Below are 20,169 nucleotides of genomic sequence, written 5' to 3'. Positions count from 1 at the left end.
ACAGTAGTATTGACTTATAAAATCGTTTAATACACTTTGTAGCATATTATGCGAGCATAACGAAGTGTGGTGTCTCTAAAAGACATTAATATTTAATTTCTGTATTTCGTTGTAATATTATTATAACCTTCATAAATACCATACGATCGAAGACGCGAAATAGCGTTGCTGCTTAATGAATGTCCCAAAATAATACTTTTAAGTAAACTTTTGTAATTAATACTATTAATTCCTGTCTTTAAAGAATGAGTTTATATGCGAGATTTCCTTTTGCTAAAACCCGTGCAAACGCATACATATTCACATATGTACTCGCATGAACACATATATATGCACGGAATTATACATTTATCTATACATGTATACATTCATGTATGCGTATACGTATATGCTTATACACATATACTCACATACAGAAATATAGACACACAACCAGAAATATGAAAATCTATGAAATAAAAAGCGTGAACCTGAAACATCCATTACCGCAGATGCCGTTCACAAAGGCTTTTAAACCAAATGACATAAGAATAAGCGACTCCTTCAAAGTTTCATTTCATATTTCAAAGTATAAACCAATATTTCAATGAATGAAAGCATTACTTATTCCGATCATTCATCATCAACGCGTCATGCAGTCGTACGGATAAAAATGTTATAGTTATGATTTGTCATAGTTATAATATTTGATATTTATATGTCATGGCACATAACTGGTCAAAATGTTATAGTTGATTTGATAGTATTGACAATTAGTCGAAATTCTGCCCGAAAACTACCTGATCCTTGACCCTATTGGCGAGGAGTATTCAATATTGTCTAGTGCAGTAGTGTGTGCGAAACTACTGTAATATTTTGACCAGCTATCAGCTAAAACCAGTAATATATAAATATCTCAAAATATAGCGGCTCTATTATTTACATGGGGTGATTTTTGTTGATGATGGACAGCTAAGTATAATATGCCTATGCAAGTGGACAGAATGGTATCGCGACATGAGTTCAGAGGGAATTACATACGGTTATGATTTTTGAGAGAAAGAGCTGTGTGGTAGACTAACACACAATACAGATGATGAAAGAAGTAGAAAGAATGTTAGTAGTGCATGCGCGTTGCCACATCGCGAACCATCTTAACAAAGTAAACGTCACCATACTCACAGTGGCAGGATTGGAAGAAGTAACATGTTACAGAGGTAGATGCTGATGTATATAAGCCTATCACTGTAGCAACGTTCTGGAAAACATGGCGTAGGTTGTGTCTAATTATAGCAACAAAACCGACCGTCCTAGAAATGTGTACCATGTTTTATTGTTACGTATATTTCAACTTTCTATATAATTGAATTTTTGAGGATCAATTATATTTTGCAGTGATTTCAAATAACAAACCGTCATTTCAATTACTTTGTTAATAAATGTAAAAGGCGTCTAAACGATGAATGCAAACGCTCCTCATCTGTAAGAGATGCATATACGTGTATATGCCTGAATGCGTGTATACATATATGTGTATATACATAATATATGTATACGTATATGCGTGTGTGTGCGTGTGTGTTTGTGTATGTGTGTGTACACGCATTAATACTTGCATATATATATATATGTGTGTGTGTGTGTGTTTGCATCACTCATTTTTCTCTCCCACGTCCTCTCTCATTCTCTCACTTTGTATAAATATACCCATTGATACAAACTGATACACACACTCATACATGCATGTATAATATTAAACGCTAGGTTGCTACTTAGTCTGCAGACCATCGAGGTATAACTTTGCAATGCTGCTAATGGTTAGCAAATGGCATAAATTTTACAACTGCTCATTAATCACTTCCTGTACAAATTTCATTATTTTTACGCTTATGTAACATACAACACGGATATAAATATAGAAGATCCCATTATGCTCAAACTTATAAAATATTCCAGCATTAAAAACTTGGTTGGATATCCTCCTTTAATAGTTATCTCAGTTTTGGTTATTATATGATTAGAAATATGGGGAAAGAAAATGCTAGAATCAGTTAAATTACAGTATTCAGTTACAGACCATTAGCTAAAATGTTCTAATACCGCCAAAACGAAATGTTAGGAAGGATTAAAATGACTGTAATATTTTACCATCGATTTCGTAAGGTTGCGACTAATTTAGAAATCTTTAGTTATAGGACTATTACGTTATTTATAAATGGGAGACGTGTTTACTATTGTAATTCAAGGCAATCAGTATTTTCTTCTGAAATCGACCAATAATATTTCAATTAACAAAGCATTTATGTATTTTGGAGTTCAAACTATAAGTATTTTGGGACACTTTATGAAGACAATTTTGACTCGAATTGTTTGTATCTACCAGTTAGAAAGCAGAATCAGATGAAGTGATTTTTCTAAACGAGTGTCGCTTTACAGTTCAATATTTGCACATTATTTACATCATTCACATTTTACGGGTATTTGTCCTCATCTTGTTTCTTGTTAACACAATGTTTCGGCTAATATACTCTCCAGACTTCTTCAGTTGTCCTGGGGAAATTTCGAACCTGGGTTCTCATTCCTAAGGTATTTTTCGATGTTGCTGTTTTTGTTGTTGTTGTTATTATTATAATTATTATTATTATTTTTGTTAATAAACAAAATAATAATAACAATAATAACAACAACAACAAAAACAGCAACATCGAAAAAATACCTTAGGAATGAGAACCCAGGTTCGAATTTTCCCCAGGCAACTGAAGAAGGCTGGAGAGTATATCAGCCGAAAGCTTGTGTTAAAAAGAAACAAAATGAGGAGAAAGATCCGTCAAATGTAAATAATGAGAGTCGCTTTAGTCTTTCATATATTGTGCCTCAGTATAGACGAGTTCCCTTATTTGTTTGTCTCGAGTCCTTAGGACACATAAGGCCGGTTACGCGGATTCAATATTACATTATTTCTCCTTAATGGGACGTCGGTCTGTTACACGGTTCGTGACCAGCAATTTTTGAAAGGAGGTGATAAGTCGATTACGTAAACATCCGTTTTTGAATAGCACTTTATTTAATCGACCACAAAAGGATCAGAAAAAATGTAACCTCGACGAGATTTGAACTTAGAACAATGGGCCAGAAAAGAAACCGGTAAACATTTTATCTTACGAGTTAGTGATTCTGCCAGTTGTCCGCCTTTTAGGTGTATTTCTAATACTTATTTTGTGTTCTTTCTACATTTGTTGCAGATAACAACATAAAATAGCAATCAATAGCATAGTTCGATATTCTAAAACAACATCTCGTTTGCAACATTTTATTACCGCAGCACAAACTAATAAATACTATTACTTTTACTTATATTTATTCCCAAATAATACAGACAATGTGTAAACGTATGTGTCCAGAATAGGGAGATGATCTTTAATATTCATAATAGTCAGGAATTTTATGAATGTTTCACTGTTCCTGTCTTCTTGGATTGTACGTGAGAAATTAAATTGGGTATTTCTGCGAATCTAAATTAACATTTAAGCTCATTGAAGTTTGATTCGTGGATCTTATAAATAATATCCGGAGTTTGTTCTACTTATAAGTGTTTTTATACTGCTGTAGTTTCGATATATTAAATTCTGATGTTTATATACTCTCCGTAACCCCATTTTGTTGCATATCTCTTACATCATAACATGTAGCCTCTCATAGCATACAATAACTGGGAATCACAAATTGTTACTTACTCTGAACACTAAGCTTTGGGAATCATTTCTATCTCCAGGGAACGAGGGTGTAATCCAAGACAACAGCTTCTATAAGATCGTTTTTCGTATTGAAAATAGCAATCGCCAGTTTCTTAAACTCTTAGCCTATCATATTAAAGAAACGAATTACATATTTAATAATATAGTCATACAATATAACTTAATCTCACAAACAAAATCAGCGGCAGATTGCGAATGACAATTTATCACGGAAATTTGAATTAGGATCCACCAAGAGATAATAAATACAACAACGAAATACCCCTTATTACAAACTTTAGAGAGAATAATCGTTTATGTGCCCAATAAAGAAAACTTATGCGTTTTTAGTATTTCAGAATCAAAGCTCTGGTAGGGGGCTGAAGTGTCATGAAAGCGTATTTCAGTAGAAGGTTTACTGTTTATATTTAAAGTTTTGGTCATCTTCCTGCTAATTTTTTGTTTCAGAAAACAATTTCATATCTCCATCAGCTACAACAGGCTTACTCGGAACTTCTTTTAGAATCGTTAGCACTTCGCATAAAAATTACGAGCAACATTTGTGCCGTTCTGCATTGAAATACTGCGGTAGTTAACTTTGCCTTTCAGATTTTCAGTTTCGATAACATAAATAACGTCTGAGCACCGGAGTCAATATAACTGGTTATTCCTCTTCCCTAAAATTACTGGCGTTTGACCAAAATTTGAAACCATTATTTCAAAATGCGTTTTTGCTCCCAACATTACAGTCCAAGATTCTCCGCAACCTTGATTTACTTCGGAAATAATGGTAAACGTTTAGGCAGAAGGGATAATAATAATAATAATAATAATAATAATAATAATAATAATAATAATAATAATAATAATAATAATAATAATAATAATAATAATAATAATAAACAACCTCATCTGGTCTACTATAGACACAAGGCCTGACATTTCTGAGGGAGAGGGATAATCGATCACAATGACCTCAATACTCAACTGGTACTTAATTTATCGATCCCGAAAGTGTGGAAGACAAACGATTCTGCCAATTCGCCAACTAATATAATAATAATAATAATAATAATAATAATAATAATAATAATAATAATAATAATTGAAACAAAGCAAAAGAATTGATAAATATGGAGACCTGAGAATTGAGATCACTAAGATGTGGCAGCTACGAGAGTCTAACATAAAGGTTATCCCTACTGTCATCGGAGCATTGGGTTCAATACCACCCAAGCTGAAAAGACATCTGAACACCTTAGAGATACTCTACAATCTAGATGCATTGTAAACGTTAGCATTACTTGGAACTTCACGCATTTTGTGTAAAGTACTGTCTGAGGTCCTTGTTGTGACTTGAAAAACAGTACAAAGCCCCGGTTGATAAAATATCTTCAATCAACAACCTCACGATATTGTATACTGTGCGATGTCTATAATAATGATAATAATACTACTACTACTATTACTACTACTACTAATAATAATAGTAATAATAACAACAACAACAATCATGATAATAATAATAATAATAGTAATAATAACAACAACAACAACAACAATGATAATAATAATAATAATAATAATAATAATCATAATAATAATAATAATTATTATTATTATTATTATTATTATTATTATTATTATAATGTTAATAATAATAAATAAATGATTTAGTAAAACTGAACGTTTAAAAACTTTCAAAGAAAAATTGACTTAAGCTTTCATTCTATATCCTGGCCCCCACCCGGATGTCTATCTATGATAAGTGCAAGTAATATAGTTTAGTCGATTTAACCGACGATAACTATTCCACTAAACAAATTCGATTTGTTCTTAGTTTAAAAGACTTTATTGTTCGTAAATCAGGAACAATTAGTAGCTGCACTTCATCTAAATGCCTTGCCATTCACTTCATTATGCGTAGTTCACGATAATTGCCGGGACAATAGTGCTATAAAAGTGCCGGCACAATAGTAGCATACATTTGCCGGGTCAATAACATGTTAAAATGGCAAGCTCTCGTAAAATTCATTGATCGATGTTTTCAACTATTTAATTACTTGATGCCATGGCATGTATACAAGGTTAATTTTATAGCTCCACAGACAGTGGTGAAGGGCGGTGCATGAGGGTGTGTGTGTCTGTCTGGCTATGGTTTTGTGTGTAAGTTTGTATTTATGTAAGTATGTGTGTATGTGTATGTGAGTGCGGGCGTGTGTGTGTATGTTAGTGTGTGCGTGTATGTGAGTGTATGTGAGTTATCAAAGTGATTGTTAGATAAACTAAAATGCATATGTATACATTGATCAGTTGAAGTAAGTATATATCAATATACAAAGTGATACACACACATACACACATACACACAGCTACACACAAACACACATACACACACACACACAGATATATATATATATATACATACACACATCGTGGTACTCTGTCGGTGGGGACGACGAGGGTTCCAGTTGAACCGATCAACGAGACAACCTGCCCGTGAAATTAACGTGCAAGTGGCTGAGCACTCCACAAACACGTGCACCCTTAACGTAGTTCTCGGAGGAATCCAGCGTGACGCAGAGTGTGACAAGGCTGGTCCTTTGAAATAGACGTACAACAGAAACAGGAAGAAAGAGTGAGAGAAAGTTGTGGTGAAAGAGTACAGCAGAGTTCGCCACCACCCCTGCCGGAGCCTCGTGGAGCTGTAGGTGCTTTTGCACAATAATCACTCACAACGCCTGATCTGGGAATCGAAATCGCGATCCTACGACCGTGAGTCCGCTGCCCTATCTACTGGGCCATTGCACCTCCACGAAATACATATACATACATACATACACACATACATACATACATACATACATCCATACATACATGCACACACACACACATATATATATATATATATATATATATATATATATATATATATATATATATATATATACATATATATATAAGATAAAAAGGAGTGAAAAAACTACAGAAGGTTTGTGTTATAAGGTTAAAGAATATATTTAAGTCGTTATGTTAGAAAAATGTTAGAAAATTTTGTGTATAGTAAGATAGGTTTTGGAGAAATAACCGGTTTCGTATATTCTTTTCAAATTTCTGAAATTTCTTTACATACACCGTGTCATATCTTCCTTATGAAGTGAAGAGTTCCAGGCAGGGGAAGTTCCAGACGTGCAACAGAAATCGACATAGAATCTTTAAGAAAAGTTCAACACAGCAACACACCTTCCCGGAAAGTACTGCCTTACATATCCACATACAACCCCAGAAACAAAGAAGCCTTCACCATCATCACCTAGAATTTACCAATGCTTCATTATGACCCCAAATTAAAGGAAATTCTAAACATGCATAAAATCATTAAAAGCTACAAACAACCTATATCACTAAAAAATATCCTCACAAATGTAAAATTGTTTTCTGAAATTACGGATGCAAAATGTAAAAAAAATGTTGTAGACCAAACTGCGCAACATGCCCAAGCGTTCTAAAAGGATCAGTATTCTTCTTCACAGAGGGACAAACATTCAAGATCAAATCTAATTTTACTTGTGCTTCAGAAAACATAATTTATGTCATAAGATGCTCGTGCTGCCACCAAAACTACGTGGGTGCACGGGATTATCGCTCAGCCGCAGAATACAGAATGTTACCCTTTAGTGAACATATTGAGAAATGCGCAAAGGAAATACTGCCACAGTTTTTAATCGTTGCATTATATCAATGTGCTATTGATATACCAACACAAATTAGATTAGACAAGGAAACATTCTTCATTGAAAAATATAAACCAAAAGTTAACCATTCTAATATTTTTATACAAGGAAATTCATGTCATTGAAAAAAAGAAAAAATATATAAAGCGATTATCTCCCTTATACCGGAAGAAATCCCTGATTACCTTCACCTGCCTGCAAATCTTCACTTCATAACGAAGATATGACACGATGGAGGTAAAGAAATTTGAGAAATTTGAAAAGAATATACGAAACCGGTTATTCCTCCAAAACCTATGTTACTATACACAAAATTTTATAACAGTTTTCTAACAAGGACTGAAATATATTCTTTAACCTTATAACACAAGCCTTCTGTAGTTTTTTCACTCTTTTTATTTTTTATACATCCAACGACGTGTTTTCACACACCAACTCTCTCACCTATATATATATATAATATATATATATATATATATTATATATATATATATATACTACATACACACACACACACACTCACATATATATATATATTTATCTGTAAATATAATATGCGACAATTATTCGGCAGCCATGTTAAAACTCCGAGTTTCGGATGTCAGGGCGGAAGTCCACGCCGGCCTCTCTTCAGTTATCGGGCCATCGAACAAAATGCTCTGAAAATGACCGTTAAAACAAAGGGAAATTACTATGTGAGTGACCGTTATTAAGACAAAAGCTCTATTAAAATGACCGCTAAATAAGGGGAGGGTGTAAATGGAAAGGAGTAAAAATACTCATAGTGATCGCGTTAGCGCGCATATCAATACATACACATGCGAGTGTGTGGCCGAGTATGTGTGTGTTTCAAGTGACGGTGGATGAGTATATACATATAGGCGCATGTACGTTGGTGTGTTGGCGCGCATGTGTATGTATTACTATGAACATTTTTACTTCTTTACCTTTACCCCCTCCCCTTAAAGGTCATTCAAATAGCTCTTTTGTCTTAATAACGGTCGATCACACAGTAATTACCTTTTGTTTTAACGGTCAATTTCATTGCATACTTTCCGATGGCCCGATAACTGAAAATATGCCGGCGTGGGTTTCCACCCCGACATCCGAAACTCGGAGGTTTAACATGGCTACCGAATAATTGTCACGTATTATATTTACAGATAAATTCCTCTATTTACATAATATCGTTGTCTCGTTCTTTTGTTGTCTTGCCATTTCTATCAATATATATGTATATATATATATATATATATATATATATATATATATATATATATATATATATATATTATATATATATATATATATATATGAAACACGAAGTTTTGTCAGTGAACAGGTAGCGGTTTGAAAGCGACGAAAATATTTTGAGACAAGTTAAATTTAAATACTGAAGTGAAGCTAACGGTAATTTGTGTGTTATTAAATGGCTTATAATCTGCAATTGTTTGTGATTCAGCACACACAAAATCTTAGATCATGTCAGTAGAGTAAGAACATGAAGGTGAAACAAGGTGGAAAAATAGTTCTCGAATACCAGAGGTAGAGTAATATGCTTCATTAAAAAACAGGAAATATATCACAAAAACTGTTACTCAGAGTTTCACGTTCCCGCTCGTCGGAGAGTTTTGTTTAGAATGGAGCACTATAAAGTTATATGCAGAAATTCAATTATTTTGATAGACAGAATGGTTTTGATTCATTCGTCCTTTCATCTAACTGTCTTTTCAATAACCAGTTGCATGAAATAACAAATTGCGGTTTAAAATGGTATTATTATAAAAATCGAAGAAAACCTTAACTCAAAGATATTTTATGAAGACGGAAAAGGCCTCAATACCCAGGGTAAATAATTAGCAGTAAAACTAATAATGAATTTATAAATTAAAAGATATATCCGTTAAAAAATATTCATTCTAGATTACATATACCTTTAGCAATATATACACATACCAAACAATCTATCATATACGTATATACACTAAACATACAGATGCAGGTACATGGCTACATACATACACAGACATATATAGGCAAGACATAAATATATACAAATACATATATATGCACGCACGCACACACGTACACGCACACAATCTCCTGGTGTATGCTTATACAAGTTAGTTGCTATAGGTGAAAGAAAGAAAAGGAGAAACTCAATAAATAAAAGTGGGGGAGAATGAAAAAAGGGGTAAAGAAGAAAAAGTAATAAAAGAAAGAGAAACAGAAAATTAGAGAAAGAAAGGGGAAAATAGATAGAGTTAGGTAGCGTGAAATGATGGCGTTCGAATACGTATTTAACGAAGGTCAGATACTTCGTTCAGCTTCTGAATCGTACACATATAAAAACATTTCGCAATTCCTTGTCTAGTAAGACTTGCTTACTCAAGATTCTGACATCATATGCCCACAACCAATTAGTTATCTCATTACTCCATCCAAAAACACCTTTAAATACATCTACAAATATCAATATGAAAATATATCAAGGCGGAACCATAAACACGCCGGACAAATTAGCTAGCGGAATTTTGTCCGTCTTTATGTTCTGATTTCATATTCCCCTGAGATCCACTTTGCTTTCCAGCCTTTCGAAGTCTATAATGTACATTCCAGTCCCGCACTGCTGTTGATGTATTCGACTTAACCCCGCTCTCGAAATTGCTGGCCTTCTCTCAGAATTTTGAATTAGTATTAGATTATCTGTTTGTTTATGTGATAATTTATTGCTCTGTTCATATAATGATACGAAGTTCAAGTTCAGTAAAAAATAACTTTGCGCATAGAATATATTCTCTGCTAATCATGTGTCTGCATTTTGACATTACACAGAATAGCTGAGCTAAATACTAAAAACAATGGAAAACGCCATTAAATATCTCAGTAATTTTCAATGCGATATCTTAGACTCAATTTACTCAGGCAGCCAAAAGTTAAATAATTCTTTCAAATGGCGGTGCCCCAGCATGGCCACAGCTCGTGAGCTGAAACTAGATGAACTAAAATAAAATAAAATATTGAAACTTAACCCAATTCAGGTTACATAACACTCATCAACATTGTTTTTTGTTTTCATCGTCTTTTCCTTTCATTTCAAATTGAAGCTAGAATTTTCGAATTTTGCATCAACATAAAATGGGTTAATTATCCGCAGAGGAAATAATCTCGAAAAGGCTCTTTAATCCCTGAAAATGAAGATTAATTTATTTTTCTCTTCAAAGAGATACTACAGGAAACATCCCAGAATAACTGCAAGGATTCAAACACAACGCTATCCTGCATTTCAGAAAACAGTTGTAAGCTCATTAGTAATAAAATTAATTTTTCATTTTAACAGTTATCAATCCCTCACCTAGGCCTGTATGAAATCATAAATATATATATGCGCAATTCTATGAGTGCATGTGTTTATGTAGATATGTGTATATATATGCATGTATGTGTATGTATGTATATATATATATATATATATATATATATATATATATATATATCCTCTCTACAATTCACCTCAACCATCTCCAACACCTCTGTGAACTTCCTTGACATCTCTACGCATCGACCACCCCTCCCACTCTCTCACCACCACCGCCTTCTTTAAACCCACGGATTCCCACTTCTATCTCAACTTCTCCTCCTCCCACCCATTCCACACCAAACGGGCCATCCCCTACTCCCAGTTCCTCCGCCTCCGACGCTTATGCAGCCGCGACCAGGATTTCGAGACCCAATCTCAATACCTGGCCCGCCTGTTCAGACTCCGAGGATACCCACCTACAGTAATCTCAAATGCCCTCGTCCGCGCCCGTCGCATCGACCGCACCACCGCCCTGTCTCCTTCCTCCCCCCCCAACGCACCCCCATTCCCCTCCTTTTACACCCCTCTACTCTACCCCTTCGTCGGAAGATACTACGTGCCGTCCGTCGCCTCCAGCTAGATCCCACGACCCGCCCCATTTCCCCCAACCCACCCTTGTCCTCCTTCAAACGAGCCCGGAATCTACGCGACCTCCTGGTCCATAGCACCCTCTCTCCTTCCCCCTCAGCCCCACAAGGATCATTCCCGTGCTCTAGATCCCGCTGCAACACCTGCCCCTTCATCACCAACACCACTGCTGTCACAGGCTCCAACCAGCGAACTGTAAGTATCAGACATTCTTTTACGTGCACCTCGTCTGGCCTCATATACTGTATTAAATGCAACCGCTGCGGAATGCTGTATGTAGGACAGACGGGACGCCGTTTGTCAGACCGATTCACCGAACATCTGAGGGACGTTCGCCTACAAACTTTTTCTCCCGTCACACGCCACTTCCGCTCGGCCAGCCATTCCCTCGATGACATCTCAGTGTTTGGTCTCGCCCCACACAACGGTCGTCCACTATCTAGGCTCCAGTTGGAGCAACGCTACATCTTCACCCTACAAACCACTACCCCACACGGACTGTTCACAACCCCCTCCTCTTACATACATGCACGCACGCACGCCTGTGGGTTCTGGCTATATCTCGGTTTCGTGTCTGGGGCCGGCGCGTTGTGCTTGGGTTTCTCTAACGTCTGTCACCGCTGGAATATTTCTCCATCATTCCCTCAGTTGTGAAATGTTTCCTTGCATGCATATATATACACACACCTAAACATATAAACACACATATAATACCCCTACATTTTGTACACACACGCACATACATACATACATTCATTCCCACGCACTCACACACACACATTTACATATATATATATACAATACACGCACACACACTTACACACGTACAAACACACACGAACTCACATACACACCGACACATACATACACACAACATATACCTCCATGAGCACGCACACATACACATACATACACACATATAAGCACAGACACACACATACATACGCACACCAAATCATGCGTACACATACGCACGTACACATACATACATGCACACACTAATACATATACGCACATATACGCACACACCCACACCCATACATACACTTAGTTAAGCACAGTTACTCGCCATACACACAAAAAAACGCACACGCACACACACATACTACAACTAAACACACACACGAGACACATACAAGCACACACACATTCCTTCGTGTTTCTGACCTGTCACTGCTAGCCTTCGCCCTCGCCCACCTATACACACATACACGCGCGCGCACACACTCACATACACACCCTTGTCCTCTCGCACACCGTTGCTACTGCTGTTGCTCCAGCTTTCGCCCAACATATAGATACATACACACACACGCATACACTCGCACACTGTTTGTTTACCTTCCTTCTTTTTCCGCTCTCTTGTCTTTGAAAACCCGCATTCTCTTGTTTACTACTTCCGCCTTTCCAGTATGTTGACCTCGTGAGACCACTTGCATTTTTTTCCCTCTGTCCTCCCACCTCGGGATCTTTCTTTCTCCTATGTTTCCGACGAAGAGCTCCGCTCGAAAAGTCATACCCTCCTTCTTCCATTTTTTCTTGAGCGCCTAATAATACTTTAATTGTTCCACCTCCTTGCGTTGTTGTCTTTTTTGTTTTCTTGTTTGGATTAACTTTATATATATATATATATATATATATATTATATATATATATATATATATATATATATATATATATATATATAATATATATATATACATACATACATATATGTACAGTTGCGCTGTAAGAACTCAACTAATTAAGAGTAACAATGTATGTGAATGAAGATGCTTGTCATGCTTTAGCGTTTGTTATCCTCTTTCACAAAAACATATCCGCTATATCGGAAACCTCAAATGGCTCCATAGCTCCCGTTTCAGTTACAAGCTTTGAGCCCTTATAATGCGCAACAGCAATTACCCACCGTACCACTTCGTTTAGATCACCAGTGAACTGAACCCCCATATTCTCTCTCTCTCTCTCCCCCTCCCTATATATCTATATATATATACATATATAGATAGGTAGATAGATAGATAGATAGATAGATAGATAGATAGATAGGTAGATAGATAGATAGATAGATAGACATATAGATAGATAGATAGATAGATAGATAGATAGATAGATAGATAGATAGACAGACAGATAGATAGATAGATAGATAGATAGATAGATAGATAGATAGATAGATAGATAGATAGATAGATAGATAGATAGATAGATAGATAGATAGATAGATAGATAGATTGAGACATATATATATATAGATTGATATAAAAATATGAATATATATATATATGTGTATGTATATATATAATCCTATATATGTATATATGTGTGTAAATTGTTATACCTATAATAATCGTCCATGTGAAGTAACTGAATTTCTCTGCTTGCATGTCATTCAGTGTCTCATACAAACACGTATTTCTGCCGCTTCAGTGTATCTCTAAATACTAAACATTGACTGAAGTGGATGGACTTCATAATTCTTGTCTCCTAAAAATTACCAGTTCTTTGGAAGTTGTCATAGTTCTTTGGATGTTGTCATAGTGTTTGGGAAATTGTCTCCCAGCATTTTAGAATCAGTTAGTATTTACAACGACACGTCACACAATAGAAACGTTTTGTATTTCTTTTTCTTTTCAATTTTCATTTTAAAGCATTATTTGAGGCTTGTCTTTGAAAAGGTTTCACGTTTATTAACGTTTTCTCTTGCTTCATATCTAAAGGTGTTAGCTATGTGTAGCTGACTTCATCTACATATATGTTCCTAAAATACGTATTTCCCTAAATATATTGACTTTTGTCTGGTGATCGAATGACTGGTTTTATAACAATATATTAATTCATACTAGTTCACAGATACATACATACTAGCATTTCTCTCTCTCTCTCTCTCTCTCTCTCCTCTCTCTCTCTCTCTCTCTTCCACACCCGTTAGCCCCTAAACGCAATTTTTTTCTCACCTTGTTTCTCTCCTTGTTTCTTTTCTGTGTATCTTTCTGTCGAAGAGCGTAGGCTCGAAACGTAATGTTCGGATCATGTCGGCATCAATAACGCGTTTTATTCGTGATATATACTTATACGCACTCACACATAATATAATCATAGTCACACACGCATACATCTACACGCACACACAAACATTTCAGTTAAATGAGTCATTGAAGGGAGTGCGGCCTTGGTGATTTTACTCTAACAGTTCAACTACATCACTTATTTCCGCAAATTTTGCTGAGCCACTAAGTTAAATGGACGTCAGTAAACCAATACCGGTTGTCAGGAGCTGGTCTGAGGAGGAAAAAAACATAGATAAACATTCGTACACACACGCTACTCAGATTTTCCCCTTCAAACTGATTCTGGCGTTTCGTTATATTTTGGTTATATTTTCGAAATAAAATAGCAATTCATTTTTTAAGCTCTACCGCATGTATAGGAAAATACTCAAACAATCACCAATGAGAGCATTACATCTTATAACAGCAACGACTGTTCGACGAGGAAGTTCAATTGATAGTTTTTTGTTCCTTTGACATGCGCATGATCTGCGAAATATGTTTGATTCGAAAGCAACGGGGTTGCAATGTGCAGTTTTGACCACAGTCATGTATGCTGTCTTGGTCTACACACGCACACAGGCACACAGACCCACACACACTCACATATACACATATAAACACAGACACACACGATATTATTCATCTATAATTGCAGCATTTCGGCACCAATAATAGATGCGGTTATCTTGATTCATATTTTGTGTTCTTCATGTATTACATTAGGTATATGTATCTGCTTCTTTTAACCATTTCCGATTCGATCACTGATATCTTCGTTTTTGTTTTTGTTTGTATTTGTCTAGGCAAAACTTGTTTCTGGGTTTAAAAAATTAAATTTGAATTTGCTGCCTACACATATTTGGTGGCAATATTCTAAAATATGAAAATAGATTCTCCATATCAGAGCTGGCAGATGCTAACTACTGAAATAAGTAACAGAAAGCAGGCTAGTGAAAAACCAATGTGGGATTTGAAATCTTTCTGGGTGTTTTAGAGTCCTATTTCTCTATAGTGGCGGCAAACTTTTGAATCATACATAAAACTAATGCATAAACTTATTAATTATTTAATTACTTCTTCTAAGAATCCATTTATTATATTAACGATACTATATTGTTATGTTATCATATAATATTATATAACATTGTTATATAAAATTATAATATCAGACACCATTATTATGTTAAGTGACTTTATATTATTTATTATGATAGACTAAATCAATAACTGTTGTGGAATGTAATTTAAAGTTTATGATTTTAGTATTCATCCATTTAGGCAAACTATGTGAAGTAGCCACAGGAAGATTATCAAGTAATTGTTTTATCTCTGTCAAGTTAGAACCGGAGATCGATCATACCAGCTTATGGCAATTTGTAATATTGGTTTCAAATTTTGGCCTAGGGCCAGCAATTCTGGTTAACGAATAATTCGGTAACATCAACCACATGTCTAACCGGTACTTACTTGTTCAGTCCGGAAAAGATGAAAGGCACTGTAAATCTGGGCGGCATTTGAAATCAGAACGTAAAGACGGACTAAATGCCGCTAAGCATTTAGTCCGGCGTACTAACGGTTCTACTAGCTCAGCTCGTCGTCTTATGAAAATTTATAATAGACACACACAAATAGTCAGGAATCATAACGTGTGACTGATTTGCATAACGCTGTCAGTTAAAAAAATATATCTTTGCTGCACGTGTATTTACACAAGCTACAAAATTGTTTACTAAACAACACGATCACACATCCCTTTTATATTCTCCTCTCTTTCCAAGACTGGGCATTATGTTCATTACATACTTACTTCACATAATCACACCGTACCTTTTAAGTATAAGACCTAATTTACTAGAGTGCTTAAAATCTCTTCAATTGTTGGGTCTCAATGTCATTGATTATTCCTTTGTTACTGGTGATGATAAAATACAACTTTCATAAACGTGTCATCGTATTACTTGAACCACTTCCGCAGATGTTAAACATTGTTTATTTAAAACATTATAGTAAAATGTCTTCTCAGATATTTCCAGGCAGAGACATAACTGCGGGATTAAGAACCCCACTTTGCAACCACATAATTTCATGTATGTATGTATGTATGTATGTATGTATGTATGTATGTATGTATGTATGTATGTATGTATATACTCTTTTTACTTGTTTTAGTCATTTTGACTGTGGCCATGCAGGAGCACCGCCTTTAGTCGAGCAAATCGACCCGAGTATATATTCTTTGTAAGCCCAATACTTATTCTATCAGCTCTGTTGCCGAACCGCTAGGTTACGGGGACGTAAACACACCAGTATCGGTTGTCAAGCGATGTTGGGGGACAAACACAGACATACAAACATACGACGGGCTGCCTTCAGTTTCCGTCTATCAAATCCATTCAGAAGGATGTGGTCGGCCCGAGGCTATAAAAGAAGAAATTTGCCCAAGTTGCCACGCAGTGGGACTGAACCCGGAACCATGTGGTTGGTAAGCAAGCTAATTACCACACAGCCACTCCCTCCTACGCCTATAAAAATGAAGGCTTTTCTATCCGTGCTGGAGGCGAACCCTTTGTTAACGCAACCAAGTGTGTTACATTTACACCAACGAATCAGCCTCAATTTATATATATATATATATGTAAAGTTGAATTAAGGTTTACAAAGTAGTCATCAAACGCAGTATTCATGCCTTGTCTTAAGGTAAGTCCCAGGTAGTGCGTCGGCGGAGCAAGTTCATCACTTACAGCTCACAAGTGTCACGAATGATACTTTGCATTCATCGTTGTATCTGTCTCCAGAAATTCCATGGTGCACGAGGCTATATTTTGAAAATACATATACATTATTTACATTATTTACATTTGACGGATAGTTGGCCTCATCTTTTTGTTGTTATATTCGTTTGGATGAAATGGATTACATAGTTCCCTTGATAATTAGCAGCATTTTTGTAACTGCAGGACGTATTTCTTTCAATAGCCTTTACGGTGATGTATTAATGTTCTGCTCGAGTGTTCATTTATTTTTATTCTGTTCTTTTCGTATTCGTAGTTAATTAGGAAGGAAATGGTTGATAGGTAGAAGTTAGTATACATGCAAATTGTTCTTTGTATGAGAATTCGCTCCGAATGTTTGCAACAGAAAGCTCTCTGCGAAAAAAAAATATAGTTAATTATGTATGATGTTGTGTTAAGACCAATATGCAATGAACTCGTGAGAATATGGATTAGTTCACAGACAAAACCGCAGACCTTGCAACGCTAATACAGTTTGCTACAAGTAAACATCACTATAAGCATATCCCATGATTCTGTGCTTATGCACAAGTAGCAACGGCAACAATGATGCAGCAGCTATGTATATATATATATATATATATATATATATTGGTAAAAACGGTAAGATAACAAAAGTAAGAAAGGGACCTCAATATTATGTAAATAGAGGAAATTTATCTATAAAATAATATGTTACGATTACTCAATAGTCAAGATAAAACTCTGAGTTTCAGATGCAAAAGTGGAAATCCAAAACACCATCTCTTCGGTTATCTGGCCATCTGAAAAAACGCTATGAAAAAATACCGTTATATAAAGGGAAATTACTGTGTTATAATTCTGCTACTTATATCAAAATAAGATTAACATTTCATAGCCTAGTCATACGCTCACATGTGCGCTCGCGGACCCACGTGCGTACTTATAACTTGCTTTCTATATTATGTCCCAAAAGGTTTTTTATCTCATTATACCTTTTATCATTTCATATATTTTTATATTTTCACACATAATAATTTTTTCTGTATTTTTCTGTACTTTTCTATCCTGCATTTATTCCTGTGCCTATATAGACGTGCATATAGATTCATTTGTACACGTGTGTGAATATGTATGAGTGGGTGGTTTAGATGCGTGCGTGTGTGCGGGCATAAGAATGCATATATATATAGACGTTTTTACTTAGTATTTTTTCACTTATTTTGGGGGGTTTTTTGGGGGGGGGCATATGTATATTCATTTTCTGTATATGCGTGTGTGTGTATGCGTATATAAACATATGCGGGTATGTACATATATGGGCGTATGTGGATGAGTGCATAAGGGCATGTCCGTATATGAACGTGGTTTTTATGCTTTGTATACTTCCTTATGTTTTTTTCTGTTACTTTTAACCATGGTTTTTCTTGTGCTTGTGCGTATATAGACGTATGTATGAACTTTTACGGTACGCATGTGTGTGTGTATGAGTTTGTATATATATGCGTATATATTTGGCGAAAAATGCGAGTGAAGATGTGTACGTTTTCATAGTGACGTATAAAGTACGCACGTGGGTCGGCGAGCGCACATGTGAGCGTATGACTAGACTATGAAATTTTAATCTTATTTTATATAAGTAGCAGAACTATAACACAATAATTTCCCTTTATATAACGGTATTTTTTCATAGCGCTTTTTCAGATGGCCAGATAACCGAAGAGATGGTGTTTTGGATTTCCACTTCGGCATCTGAAACTCAGAGTTTTATCCTGACTATTGAGTAATTGTAACATATTATTTTATAGATATATGTATGTATATATATATATATATATATTATATATATATATATACATATAAGATGGAGTTGTATCGCATGTTTGACAGGAAAACGTTGCTGATTTAAACTGATCTAACAAAATGTAACCAATTCCGATGAGCTTTCTCATTTATTTCATAAAGTTACAGAGACAAATGATCGCATGACTAACACATGGTTTGTTTCGACTTAGCTAACCTACTCTCAATGTATAACGTTGAGTAAACTACAGTTATATATAAGGAGTGTAAAATGCATGAAATAATGTTTTCGTTCTCCTTTAATAGCATTCAAAATAAGTTAAGGGATATTTGTGTGCCATTTCCAGCTATTAGAGTAATCATGTGAATATTTATTTCTTTATTACCCACAAGGGGGGAAAACAGACAAAGGTATTAAGTTGATTACATCGACCCCCAGTGCGTAACTGGTACTTATCTAATCGACCCCGAAAGTATGAAAAGAAAAGTCGATCTCGTCGGAATTTGAACTCAAAACGTAGCGGCTGATGAAATATAACCAAATGAATATTGAATGTTCAGTAATTTTGCATGATCTCTGCAAACGGTAATATGAATCGTTGTTCATCTGTAGAACCTAATGAGATAAAGTTAACATAAATATTTACTAAGAAGCATTTTATAATTATTTAATAATCTCCTCCTATGGCGTCATATGACAATCCTATAAAGATTTCGCCGAAATGCCTGCATTGTATCGATATAAAGCTCTATAGAAATTTAGTATAGAAATTAGGATTTGCCGGGCAACAATCGAATGACACATGCAAGTCAATGAACAAGCCAGCAATGTTAAATTAGAAGTCAGCTTTCTCACTTAAACATACTAATTGGTTAAATTACATTAGGCGAAGGAAATCATATTGTATTCCACGCTGTAAAAAGAGAATGCATGGTGTCGTTTGAATATGATGTATGAAGAATCGATTATTAGTAAAGAAAAGAGTGATGCAAAGCACTGTAAGCTAGGGATTAGGGCGGTATTGAATAGAGTAAGGCTGATATAGAGTCAATGAAGCACATTGTGAAAGTGTGGGGACCACAACTGATGTAAAATAGATTGACGAGGGGGGAAGAAAATAACGCATGATCGGACTTAGGATTTTAGGGGCTTTTTATAATTAA

Source organism: Octopus sinensis, linkage group LG19 (genome assembly GCF_006345805.1).
Source record: "Octopus sinensis linkage group LG19, ASM634580v1, whole genome shotgun sequence".
Taxonomy (NCBI): domain Eukaryota; kingdom Metazoa; phylum Mollusca; class Cephalopoda; order Octopoda; family Octopodidae; genus Octopus; species Octopus sinensis.
The sequence above is the reverse complement of the archived record's forward strand: the minus strand, read 5'-3'. Positions refer to the sequence as shown.